Source organism: Mya arenaria, chromosome 4 (genome assembly GCF_026914265.1).
Source record: "Mya arenaria isolate MELC-2E11 chromosome 4, ASM2691426v1".
NCBI classification, from domain to species: domain Eukaryota; kingdom Metazoa; phylum Mollusca; class Bivalvia; order Myida; family Myidae; genus Mya; species Mya arenaria.
Genome location: NC_069125.1, coordinates 3,777,692 through 3,792,643, shown reverse-complemented (window position 1 = coordinate 3,792,643; position 14,952 = coordinate 3,777,692).

Below are 14,952 nucleotides of genomic sequence, written 5' to 3'. Positions count from 1 at the left end.
TCATAATAGAACCGAAAGCTTTTTTTCTCAAAACAACAACAACAACACACTTATAAAAGTGATATAAGACGAGTGCTACATTGCTTAACTCTGTGTATGGATACCTAAGTCTTCGGTAGAAAATTTTGCACAACGATTTGTAAAAGGGTAACTATGAGCCTTTACTTCTGCCTTATGTTGATATTTTTGTCAGTCTACTTGTAATACGGTATCTACCTTCGAGTATTGCCAGTGGCCAAGCATATGTTTTCTTGCCTCACCTGGGCGAGGTTTCCAAATATCAGTTCCCCATGGAGTTCGCCAGTTTGGTAATGGTGAACACCTTGTCAATAAGGTCATACATCAAGTTGTCTCCTTTTGCCCCCTTTCGGATAGCATTGGTACATGTTTCGTTCCATAAACCTCACTGTGAGGTAATAGATTCACCTGTAAATAAGTTGAAACTTCCGTGTCACACAAATGTTAAAGTGTATAAATACGCCCGTAATTTGTTTACGCCTGGAACTTCCAATATTTTTACGCCCAGAATCTACTAGAAGAGATATCGGGCGGAATAATGATTCCGTCCATAATACAGGCGGAATTGACCGATTCCGTGCCAATTCCGCCTCAATTCCGCCCGGAATCCGCCCCTTTATTTCGTACGGGCAGGAAGTCATTTTTTTGCTAAAGGAGTAATACGTGACTAAGTAAGTGCATGGGTGCAAAGTTGGTCATTGGATGTTAATAGGCGAATAGTTATTGAGGAAGACATTGCTTGCTAAGAAGATCATTGGTTGCAAAGAATGGAAATGTTTGCGGAAGAATTTATTGATTGCTTAAAAGTGTTGCTGAGTAAGTGGTTGATAATGTAGTTATTGGTTTCTAAGGAAGTCATTGGTTGCTAAAGGGGATTGTGAAAAGAAAATCATAAGATGCCAAGCAAGTCAGTGGTTGATATTAAACCCATTATTTGCTATGGAAGTGTCTGGTTTCGAAGAAAATCACAAGTTGCTTTGTGTGTAGGTAGTTACAAACTACTACAGGAAGCATTATACGAAATGTCAAGGATCCGGGGCTGGGCGGTTTCTGAGAAAATTTAATCGTTTTGTATATAAAAAAAAACTGACACCCTTTTGGGCAAGACAATTTTTGACAACAGGGCTGTACTTTGAACAATCTGGCTAAAGGACTATTGTATCAAAATGCATACAAAATGTTAGCAGCTGTGGAAAGGAAATAGTTTGGAAAAGGTCAAGAATTATTACAGTTAAAAAATGATAAAATAATTTCGATTGATTTGAACCAATTCTTGATGGATTCCATTAAGTTTACACCTGTATTACACAACTGCTGTTTCATATTTAATAAATTATAACACACACAAATTATGCTTATGAATTTAATTTTCTGTCAGACTTAAACATATACAATATCTAAGACACAAATATATTTGAGTACTCAATTTATACTGTTCTATCAAAAGACGGCTAACTTTGCCATTTTCAAAAATATTGTTTGGTTTTAAACGTGTACAGTTTTACTAGTTCTGGTATCTTATATAAATACGTTGTGTTATATTTTGATATCATTTAAATTTGTTTATAACCAAAGCTAGATGTACAATAGATCCCACAAAATGATATTTACAAACTATATTTTCAAAGTCTTTGGCTCACATATCCTAAGTAATGATTTTAAATATTGGACCATTAGTTTCAATACAATGTATATTTTTAACTTTTGTATAGTCTCCCTTTACTTAGTTGCTTAGTCTGACAAACTATCAACAACTTAAATTCAGTTATTTCCCTTGATGTATAATTGTACATTTATGTTTACCCTCATTTGAATTTTGATCGAAACATATTTATATTTACACTTAAACCATTTAGCCGCGTCTTTTATGTTTTTGCATTAACATTCGTCATGTCTCATATATGTACTTCAGTGCGGTGGCTACGGAGACATCTTTTTCGTTTTTATCAGCGTATAGAAGAAAATATCAACAACATTGCAACAACATTTACTGTCTTGTTCTGTGTGAGAAAAAGTCACTTGAAAGATATTGTTCATTAATGATAAGTAACGTTAAAAATGGTTTTGTTTTGGACTTGAGATGAAATCGCCTTTTCAGAGATTTTGTTTATTGAATTGTTACAGAAATGTGAATCGACAGCAGTATACACGTTTATACTTAACGTTTCTTAACGTTAGATAGCTCAAGAAAAGTGGCGAATGATCCGAAAATATCAACTGACTATGTAACGATATGACGTCACAAGTCAAACACTTCTATGTTTGATACATAGGTAGCACGGATGTTATTGCAAATGCTAATATTTGCGAAACACTATTACAGTACAAATAAACGGTCTCGTGAATGTCGTTTCGGAAATATCTTTATCTATATTTACTGGTGGGCTGACCGATTTTTCATAACAAAGTCTTCTTGTCGCGATGTGTTAATGGTATCTCCAGTCTTCCAGCACAAGTCTCCTTTAAGCAGTTGTTATGTGGCCTTTAGTGCAAAATAACTGAAGGCACGCCTTATAATGTACCAGTCACTTGTAACCACGCCCCAAAGGCCCGGTAATAGCGGGAACTTTGACTCTCGGTCCAACCAATCACAGTTAAATATCCGCCCCTCGCAGAAAATCTGCTTGTAACTGCCAGAACATTCTAGGTAAGGCCTATTCCCCGCTATTTTCGGCGCAATCCCCCCTCCTCACTCGGCACTGTGGGCCACCAGGAAGGTAAACACACGGCCCATTTCACCCGCTATCTCCGGTATACCCCCGGACCTGGGTGGGAGGGGGCGTGGTTACAATTGACTGGTGCATAACGTAAGAATGCAGAGTAAAATCAACCACGTTGAGGACGGAAGACATATAGTGAGTGGAATATTTTAAGACGATGATAAGTGTTGACGAGCAAAAACAACTTTTTCAAACTGTATAGAAGTCAAGTCATATCGGTATTAACTCAAAATCACAATATCTACTTTTCTTTCGTTTAAGTCCGTTTCAATATATCATATATATATAAGTATAAAATACAATGTAGCAATATGATGTTTGTATAAGATATGTTTTAACTTACATTACCGTCATGACCGCTACCGGCACGTCAACCATTATTATATTTTAACGACGTTTTCCCGAACGAAGCCACCATTTTATAATACTCACTATTACGTTATATTTTTGTTTTACCGTCAACTTTGGCGTTTACTTTAATATTCACATTATGAATATGATAATTATCATCCAGTCCATCCCCCTCTTCCTCAATAACATAAAAAAATTCGTTGGCGAGTCCAAGATTCAAGTCTTAAAAGGGCTAAGAAAAGTATGCCTTAATTTAGTCTTCAATGTTTTCCTCCCGGCCCTGAATCTGCTGGTGACCTCTTACTGCATGACATAGATTGAGTCAATCTCAGCGTTATATTCAGCCATTGTACTCGTAGTCCACGATTCAGTGCGCCAGCACTATTTGTCGTTTTGTTTTTGTGCGGTCTTAGTCGGAGAAAGTTGATCAGGAAAATAGTTTTGTTGTTGTTTTTTATAACAATTGACATACTCATGCGAAAGAATTGACAAGCTTGATACATTTTCTATGTAAGACTAAACGTATTTGTTTTCGTCATCTTTACATTATTTATTATCATTTGTCACTAAAGTTTGAAGAAACAGACACCTTTCTCCGCATAACCATTAGGGAATTTAACCGGTTGAAATTTGCATCGGTGATAAATTGCACAATGCAGATGGTTGCCACGTTGTTTGTACCAATTCGCCTCTTCACAAAAACTCGTTCTTAATTTTATTCAAGAAGTGGCTAGTGCAACATTTGTGGTCTTTTGAACATTTTCTTTCGTTTCCATACTTGTAAAAACTATTTTTCCTTAATAGCAGGCAAGAACAGATATGCATGCAGTAATTCATAAGTTTGAATTTTCAATCTCAATCAGCTGATTATTAGAAATAAATGATAAACAATAAAAGGGTGTTCTTTTAGATTTAATCATGCATAATATGTTATCGTAGACTATTTGTGGCCGTATTCTATAACCAACTTAGATTGAACATAAATTTAAAAATTACAATCTGTTTCGATTGGTCTGTATTTTTAGCTGGCCAATAGGCTGAATGGAATCACTGTAGCATATCTAAGGATAATTATTAGATGATTATTTAATACCGGCCAAGTTCATTTAATATAATGATACAGTAATTACAACGTTATATAATTTTCTACGTTATAACTTATTTCTATATTTATTGTGAAATAGCAAAACTCAACATACAGTGTGCCAAATGGTTAAACTATAGCATTTTACAAGGAACAAGTCGCCTGATTGGAATACTATTGCATAGTTCGACGTATATTTTGTCAAATGGGAATATTACAGCATCGTTCATTGTACAGTTTGCCAAATGAACATACTACAACATCATTCATCGTACAGTTCGTAAAATGTTACAAATTAAAGCATCTCTCAACGTACATGGCGCCAAATGGCATTATTACAGTGTGTGTCAACGTAAAAATTGCCAAATGGAAATACTACAGCAACCTCCAACGTGCAGCTCGCCAAACTAAAGTGCTACAGCGTCCTTCATCGTACAGCTCGCTTTATAGAACTACTACAGCATCCTGCAACGTTCTTTGCGCCAAATCGAAAAACTACAGCATCATTCAACGAACATTGTGCCAAATGGAAATACACCAACATCCTTCAACGTACAGCTAGCCAAATGAAAATACTACAACATCCTTCAATGTACAGCTCGCCTGGTGGACAAACTGCAGCATTCATCATACATTTCGCCAAATGGAAATACAACAGCCTCCTTCAACGAAAAGCTCGCCAAATGGAAATACAACAGAATCCTTCAACGTAAAGCTCGCCTGGTGGAAAAAACTGCAGCATGCTACACAGAACAATTTGTCAAACATAAATAATACAGCATTCTTCAACGTATAGCTGGCCAAACGACAATGCTGCATCTTCTTTTAACGTAAAGCTCGACAAATGGAAGTGTCGCCGCATCCTTCAACGTACAGCTCGACAAATGGAAATATTGCAGCATCCTTCAAGGTGCAGTTTGCAAAATTAAAATACGAAAGCATCCTTTAACGTGAAGTTTGCCAAATCGAAAGACTACAGCATCCTTTATCGTGAAGCTGGAAACACTATAACATCTTTCAACGTGCAGCTCGCGTATTTGAAAATACTTCAACATCCTTCAACGAAAATTTTGTCAAATGGAAATAAAACAGGTCATTCAACGTATAGCTCGCCTAGTGGAAATACTGCAGCATTCTTCAGCTTAAAATTTGTCAAATACAAATACTACAGCATCCTTTAATATGCAGTTCGCCAATTGGAAATACTACAGCATCCATTACCTGCCGTTCGCCATATGGATGTCTCAACGAGATGCTTGCTAACTGGAAATGCTGTAGCATCCTTCAAGGTACAGTTCGCTTTATGGAAATACTACAGCATCTTCAACGTATAGCTCGCCAAATGAAAATGCTTCAGCATCCTTCATCATACAGTGCGCCACAGGGAAATACTACATTATCCTTTAACGTATATTTTGTCGAACGGAAATAATTCATCATCCTTCAACGTGCATTATGTCAAGCGGAAATACTACAGCATCCTTTTAACGTACATCTGGCCGAGCAATAATGCTGCAGCATCCTTCAACGAACAGCTCGCCTAATGGAAATACAGCAGCATCCTCCAACGAACAGCACGCCCAACGAAAATACTGCAGCATCTTTCAACGTACATTTTGTCAAACGGAAATACCACAGCATCCTTCAACGTACATTTTGTCAAACGGAAATATAACAGCACCCTTCAACGTACATTTTGTCAAATGGAAATACTACAGCATTTTCCAACGTACATTTTGTCAAACGGAAATACAACAGCATCCTTCAACGTACATTTTTTCAAATGGAAATACTACAGCATCCTTCAACGTACATTTTGTCAAATGGAAATACTGCAGCATACTTCAACGAGCAGCTCGTCAAACGAAAATACCACAGCACCCTTCAACGTACATTTTGTAAAATGGAAATACTGCAGCATACTTTAACGAACAGCTTGCCTAATGGAAATACTACAGCATCCTTCAACGTAAATTTTGTCAAACGGAAATACCACAGCATCCTTCAACGTACATTTTGTCAAATGGAAATACTGCAGCTCTCTTCAACGCACATTTTGCCGAAAGGAAATCTTACAGCATCCTTCAACGTACATTTTGCCAGAAGGAAATACTGCAGCACCCTTCAACGTACATTTTGCCAAAAGGAAAAACTACAGCATCCTTCAACGTACTTTTTGTCGAAAGGAAGTACTGCAGCACCCTTCAACGTACATTTTGCCAAAAGGAAATACTGCAGCTCTCTTCAACGTACGTTTTGCCGAAAGGAAATCTTACAGCATCCTTCAACGTACATTTTGCCAAAAGGAAGTACTGCAGCACCCTTCAACGCACATTTTGCCAAAAGGAAGTACTGCAGCACCCTTCAACGCACAATTTGCCAAAAGGAAGTACTGCAGCACCCTTCAACGTACATTTTGCCAAAAGGAAATACTGCAGCTCTCTTCAACGTACATTTTGCCAAAAGGAAATACTGCAGCACCCTTCAACGTACATTTTGCCAAATGGAACTACTACAGCACCCTTTAACGTACATTTTGTCAAACGGAAGTACTGCAGCACCATTCAACGTACAGTTTGCCAAAAGGAAATACCGCAGCTCTCTTCAACGTACATTTTGCCGAAAGGAAATCTTACAGCATCCTTCAATTTACATTTTGTCAAATGGAAATACTGCAGCTATCTTCAACCAGCAGTTCACCAAATTGAAAAATTACTACATCCTTCAACGTACAGTTCACCAAATGAAAGTACTACAGCATCCTTCAACGTGCAGATCGCCAAATGGAACAGCACAAAATCTTTTAATGTACTGTTTGCTCAGCGGAAGTACTACAGCATCCTTCAACGTACATTTTGTCAAATGGAAATACTACAGCATCCTTCAACGTACATTTTGTCAAATGGAAATACTACAGCAACCTTCAACGTACATTTTGTAAAATGGAAATACTACAGCATCCTTTAACGTGCAGTTCGCCAAATGGAAATAGTATAGCATCCTTCAACGTACAGTTCACCAAATGGAACTACTACAGCATCCTTCAACGTGCAGATCGCCAAATGGAACAGTACAACATATTTCAACGTACAGTGCGCCTAATGGAAGTGCTAAGGCATTCTTTAACGTATAGGTCGCAAAATGGAAATACTACAACATCGATCAACGTAAAGTTCTCCAAACAGAAATATTCCAACATCCTTTAACAAATAGTTCGCCAAATGCAAATACTACAGCATCTTTAAACGAACAGTACTGCAAACTGAAATACTACAGCATCCTTTAACGTGAAGGTCGCTTATTCGAAATAATACAGCTTCTTTTAACGTACATTTCGCCAAATAAAAACTGCTACAGCCTTTTTCAACGTACCGTTCGCATAATGATAATACTACAGCATCTTTCAACGTACTGTTCGCATAATGATAATACTACAGCATCTTTCAACGTACTGTTTGCATAATGATAATACTACAGCATCTTTCAACGTACTGTTCGCATAATGATAATACTACAGCATCTTTCAACGTACTGTTCGCATAATGATAATACTACAGCATCTTTCAACGTACTGTTCGCATAATGATAATACCACAGCATCTTGGTTTACAGTTTGCCAAATGGAAATACTTCAGCATCCTTTAACGCACATTTGACATACACCAGCATCACAACTTTTAGTACAAAAAACTCTTTATCAAATCAAAACAATGAAATTTATGTTTCTTTTAGTTTTGAGTTGTACATGCACATTAACCAAAATTTTAATGAATTTCACATACTTCAAACACAAAGTATTTGCATTATTTGTTTGACAAACGTATTATGCCTATGATCAAATCGTGTGGACCAGTTAAATTGTGTTTTCTTATTAATTGCAGGAACCAATTACGGTTGAGCTGTTTCCGATGATGGGACTGACACATTCTCATGTTCAAGCGACAATGCTTCCAGGCTCATACACAGAATAAGGTACTCAAGTCATTGTACTCGCAACCGGAAATGGGGGCTGATAAGTAAGAACGTTGGATCCTATTTATGGGATTTGTATTCTTACTCACATTATACACAGCATTTTTATACTAGTTCACAAAAAGAAACGGATTCGATTGAAATGATTTTCTTCTGTAAAATGAACATTTATCATTACTGATTTCATTCATTCCTACAGTAAAGTATAGAGTGAGACATTTCTGTGTGATATATAAACAATCTTAATGTTTGTAAATCAAGTATTTATAAACATTATACTTGCAAGGAACGTGTATTGTTGAGTACTGTAGAAATTTAAATGAGATACTTTCTCTTCTTTGAATTATAAAACACTTCCTGCACAATGGTCACCGTAAATCCGATTATAAGTGGTCGGAAGTTCATCTGGAATAGAGGCAATTATCGTTGTCTTACGTCCAATTCAACAGTACGGATTCATACGATCCAAAAGGTGACATTATGTCTGGGGAATATGAAAGTATAGTAAAACTTTCTCACATGCAGTCAAAAGGAATTGCAAAAAAATGAATTTATTTTAAAATGGTATTACCTTTTAACTTGTATTATTCAAAAAGCATGTACAACGGACACACTTAATGTCTTTATTTTTTTATTGATATGATTCGTTTTCGAAACGTTTGTTTTGATGCATAATAGTTAGCATATCGTTGGACGACCCGAAACACTTTTGCGCTCTTTTTCAAAATAATAGTGTACCGGGATTGCCGATAATTGAATTGACATTGCTGTGCAAAAAGTGATTTCACTTATTTTGGATGCTTTCAATTATTGTTTTCAGACTAGGTCTTTAGAAAAATTCTGTGCTCTTAGGGATGGCGTATGCGCAAACCAACATTTTTGACATAAGGCACAGTCACCGTTCTACAGTATTTAACTAATTTCGAATGACTTCAACAAGTTCATGACCAGTTCGATTTCGTTTGTTCCTGTATTACTCAAGCGTCTTCTTGATATTAAATAAAGAATAACACAAACGCATCTTGGACAAAATCATCAAAACGAAAGGACCACTGATATAAATATGAGTTTACATGAATTTAGTATTTGTCCAATTATATTATATAAAGGATCTAATACACGAACTCATTTAACTCAATATTGCGGCGATCATCTTTGGTCTGTCTGAAACAAAAGTTCATTTTGAAACAGATACAGATGTTCAGTATATAATTTGCAAAAGATTCCACAAATTGATATTTGCAAACTATTTTCTTTTAATAATAACATTTATAAATTGTGGCGTAAAGATTTGACAGGCGATTTATGAAAAATGTACATTTTAAAAGTTTGTATACTCTCCCTTTACTTAGTAAATTATCAAAACTAACGTTCAGTTATTTCCCTTGTCCTATAGCTCGAAGATATAAGTGTCGCATAGGCATATTCCAACCATGATGCCTTTCTCCAATGTCGAAGTTAAGTGAGTTTGCCTATTATATGTGATTTTACAAAGGTATACACGTTTAGATATTCCTTAATATTAAGTTACTCAAGTCAAATATGTACGGTGAATGTTTTTTCACTGACTTTTAAACATGATAACACAAAAAGTCAAATCACTTTAATGCTGAATGATTGGTAAAACGGTCAATATCACAGAAAGTTGCTTAACACTACCACCGTACCAGAAAACGTTTAAGTTGGCGTTAAACTCGTTTCGGGCATATCTTATTCCATACGTACGGGTGTGCTGACCGATTCTTCATAAGAAGCATTTCTCGCTATTATATAAATGTCATAACTGTTCACTTAGCCGGAACTCCAACCTGTATGACGAAGATCACAACTGTTTACATATTATGTTCAGAGAACTGATTTCACGATTTAAATTGATACAAAGTACACATACTTGGATGACGTGGCATTCCAGAAATGAATTTGCATGTTCACGAACACGTAGTGCTTTGTAGCCATTTTGTTGTTTTCACTAATAAACCCTTAGTGCTTAATTGTGTGAAGGTGCGCGTTGTTAGACTTCAGACTAAGATCATCACATGGTGGACGAAACAAAAGTGACATGGGTATTTGACGAGCAAAAGAAACATTTTCTGATCATAAATTATATACAATTCGGTATTTCCTCCGTTTAAATCTGTTTTAATATATTATTTATTTAGAGTAACACATATTTTCAATCTGATGTTTAATGTACACATTTAAAACGAATGTTTTAACAAAGATATCCATCACTTCCTTTACTGCCACATACCCCCACTGTCGCCTTTTACGTCGTTTTTTTCAAAGAACGTCATTGTACTATAATTATCATTACATTAAATGTATGTATCGCCGTCAACTTTGGGGTTAACGTAATCATCATCGTAATTAAGATCGTAATTATCCCTAATTCTATAAGTCCATCCGCCTCCTCCTCCGCTGATGGCTTCTTATTGCTTGACCTTGATTTAGATCATATATAAAATGTTAATTATATCTATGATACATATGTTTCCTGTAGACTGCCTGTTTAGTTCGAACATATGTAAACACATGCCAGGTGAGATTTACGTTTGACTCCATTTTATGCCTGCATCTGCCAAAACCAGTTTGTTTTCGTATTCATTTGCAATTAGGAATCAAAAAACATGTTCACATCAAAAATAAGTGTAAGTTAAACCATTAACATTCCCTTGTTTAAAGTGTATATGATAAACTAAATCCATATCTTGGCCAGTTTGTTTGTATATTTTTGTCTTTAAACTTTCCGCAAGACTGGTGAGATAAATAAAACGTTAAAATTCGATTCATGACAGAATGCTCAAATTATATGAACCAGTCACTGAAAAAACTTGTAGTATTTATAGAATATAAAGATGGATGCTAGCTAAGACAAACACTTCATCTGTGCTCACAGCAAGCTAGAAGAAAACCATCGACTAAGGACTGAAAGATTGCTGTATATCTGATGTGGAGAAATTCATCTGATATGTGATAGTTAAAAACGTACCAAGACCATTTCTCTTTCCATATCGTTCATATACAAGTTCTCAAGTGTGAGACATCTCAAAGGTACAAAGTTGAATGGCATTGTAATTGTTCTTCATATAATATCGATAACAAATAACACCTTTATGAACATAGATTTGTAAAATCATGTATTACATTTTCTTTTCGGAGTATAGAGTTTTACTTAATACCTTTCGTTAGCATTGACACATTCAAGTTAAAAAATGAAAGAGGCCAGGGACAAGTTCACACAATAGGGGTTTATGGATTTCTTAACATCAGTTATTAAGCAATCTTTCAGTCCTTAGTCTTATGTAGTTTGCTTATGGCTTGACTGTTTCAAGTGTTGTTTGCATATGGCTTCTTCGAATTTGAAAGTCAATGTAAAATATTGTCAGTTTTCTGTGATTAAACGTTCATAGACTTGTTCAACAAGTTCGTATTGTCTCCAATAATGCGTAAGTGTTTAAATTTATACATTGATATATAGCGGAAATAGTATGAGGTTGATATATCGATAACCAGCTGTTCTCTCTCTCTCTCTCTCTCCCCCCTCTCTCTCTCTCTCTCTCTCTCTCTCTCTCTCTCTCTCTCTCTCTCTCTAACCGGATGTCTTCTGTTTCGCTGAGCGTTTCATCATTGTTACCTTGTTTTTTTTGTGAGTTTCTAGTTGATTTTCTTTTGAATTCTGCCATTTACGTTTTTGGCTGCAGGTTCAAACATTGCAGTTTCGTAGCACTTTTAACAGATTGTACTTCCTCATAAAACATACTCTAGTGTATTTGCCTTCATAACAGACCTTCAAACCATTTTTTTAACTCAATCAATTGCAATGAGTCATTTCCAACCACCTATTGTTTGGATATTATCGACGTAGACGTACACTGTTCAGAAGTGGACATGAGCACTAAAGTCAGTCATGATATCCGTATACAGATGCATCAAGGATAGATGTTATTAGCCATTTCAGTGGTTTTAGTTGCCGGATATGCAATCGGCTATATTGTAGTTAAATTTTGTTTGTAGCTGTTTGATAATTAATATATGGCTCAACCAGAACCAAACAATTAAAAGGCTTAGTTAGACCAAACGTTTCCTTGTTTTGTACTTTAAAATACAAATATTCGTTATTGTTGGTACGTAGAAACCATCTTTTAACATTTCTTTCTACCCTTATTTTAAAACATTGTCATATAATCTTACTTACAATAAAGAAAAAATGAGAATAAAACTTAAGTTCAATTGTCTGAATCCCCTAAAAAGGATGCTGGATGCAATACGACAGAAACAATTATCAAACCTAATCGTTAAGCTCTTCATGTAAACCTCTGTTTTACTCTTTTTCATATCAGGGAAAATCAAATATGCATGAAGTCATTCATACATTTTGAAAACCAATCCCAGTCAGCTGATGATTATTGGTAAATGAGAAACAATAACAACTGTTGTTTTTCAGAGATTTAATAAAACAGAATAAGGCAAAGGGCTGTAAATAACTATATATATCATGTCATTGAATTAAGTCCATATTTATGAATAAGGAGAATAATTATTCAAATGTTTAATTTCAGACGAAAGTAAAGTTTTCATTATTATAATTCTTGCAGATTTTAACATGAACTTATGAATCTTCCTTATAACACTTCAGCACTATTGTTATCATTACAGAAACGCACATTAAACTGATACATACACAACTTACTACCAGCTTTGAATGTTATTTTTGATTTCAAACAACAGCGCGTGTAGTTGATTCTTAATTATTATTGTTTTAAAAGAGTTACATCAATACGTAAACGAGTTCAGGCCACATCAGTCGTCTGCTACCTAAAAAGCTGATAGATTGACATGAACAAACTTGAACAACAAAATGCCATTGCAAGAAAATCATTATTAAACCAATGACTATCAAGGGAGACGACTGTTTAGCCAAAACTCAAGTTTACTAAATACAAAAGAAATAAACGTGCACATCAAAGCTATATAAACACACAAGAGCATTACAAAAAAAACTCAAAAAAATATTGTCAAATTTAAAACGAAACCAAAGTTTATATGCTTACATTTTAAGTGTTGTTCACATTGCAATGTTTCAGTTGTTTTATTTTAAGAACTCGTTAATAAGAATTCTTGACATCGGAACATATAAAAAGTAAACTCTTGTTATCCTACTGATTAACAATTGATGAAATATTCATGGCTTTAGATAATGTTCGTGCTAATTAATTCATAATCTGGAGAGTGAGATAATTGTATTGCTCGAATAACGGTGATCCATATTCTTGAGTCCATGTTCGCGGTCACTTTATCTATCTCTTTGTTCAATGAGCCATGTCTTACAGGTATAGGCTTGCTAGGAGAAGACTTCCGATCACGACCATCACTGACGAAACAACACCCTTGGCACCGCTTCCTAAAAGACAATATATTCGCTTTTGTAGTTAAACAGGCTTCTCCAAACAAAGCTGTTGAAAAATTGGCTAATACTGATTTAAATGACAACAGCAAGTGTATTATATTTGTATGATAATCATAATATGGATTTGCTGCATATTTATGTTGAACGACGTCTATATTGTTCATAAATGAGTTTATTTGTTTTCGCTCTTCTGTTTAGTTGTGTTTATAAACTTTATAGTGTCTTGGTAAAATAAAGGTATCCATATTAATATCTGTCTCTTTGAACAAGTTTTATCCATGTTTGTTAAAACACTTCACTTGAAGCCAATCGAGAATTAAGAATAAAACATAACATGCGAGAAAGTGACCCCCGGGTTAGAAGCGACAACACTATTAGGTAAACCACTGTGTCTGATAACGCTGGTCCTGCCAAATATATACTCACCAAAAGCAGTAACACACTTGTTACTTGTTCCACTCGCATCGATCATATACCCGACCTTGCATTTGCATTTGGCGTCGTAGCACACAGAGTTAGCGTCAAGAGCTGTACACGTAGCATCAGCTGCACATGCTGCAGAAACATTCGAACATTTTTGTTAGTTGCAGTTCATCAAGTTTAAAATTGAATTGATATTGATACCATGTAAACATCTGAATAGTATCAAAACGCTTTAGCAGTCGCCATTGAGCTAATTACGTGATGTTATTGAGACATTTAACATTCATATAATTTACCTTTACTCTGAAGTATGAGTAAAAAAAATACTGGTTATCCACATTTGATGCAAGGTAAATATGTTTTTATTTTTTTGTAGTGATTAATTTTCCAGCACGACTTTGTTTATAGTCATTTGTTGTATCGTTTAATTAATATGTCATTGCCAATGTCTATAAACTGTTTAAATGGGATTGCGATAATCTTGAAGCATTCTTTGTGCGTATGCTTTCTGTGAATGTTTTTTCATTCAGTATTTTCACGTTGCTTGCTGATTCTAACAATGAGTGACAAAAATACTTTCTTAATAATTAAATGCCTAGTTTAAGCCTTCTGTTAGTGCGCCACCAACCCCAATCCGTGTATAGTACAGTACCTAAATTCTTTGCATTGATCAAAATCTTTTTCTGTTTCAGAAAATAATAATATTATAATTACATTTCTTTAAAATAAGAATAATGGTAAAGTTTTATGTTATATATAATAGCCCATCAATATGACATAGCCATAATGCATGAACATTTGGATATAATAAGTGTGACTAAGTATTTAAAGTTGACTGAAATATATCAGTTCAATATCTATCAAAACTCTTCTTACTGTATTGGTTTATTATTTTTTCCCAATGCCCAAATTAATAAATGAATTACCTATTAATATGTGTACATGTTATAGTAAGACAATAAGATGATCTACTCTAA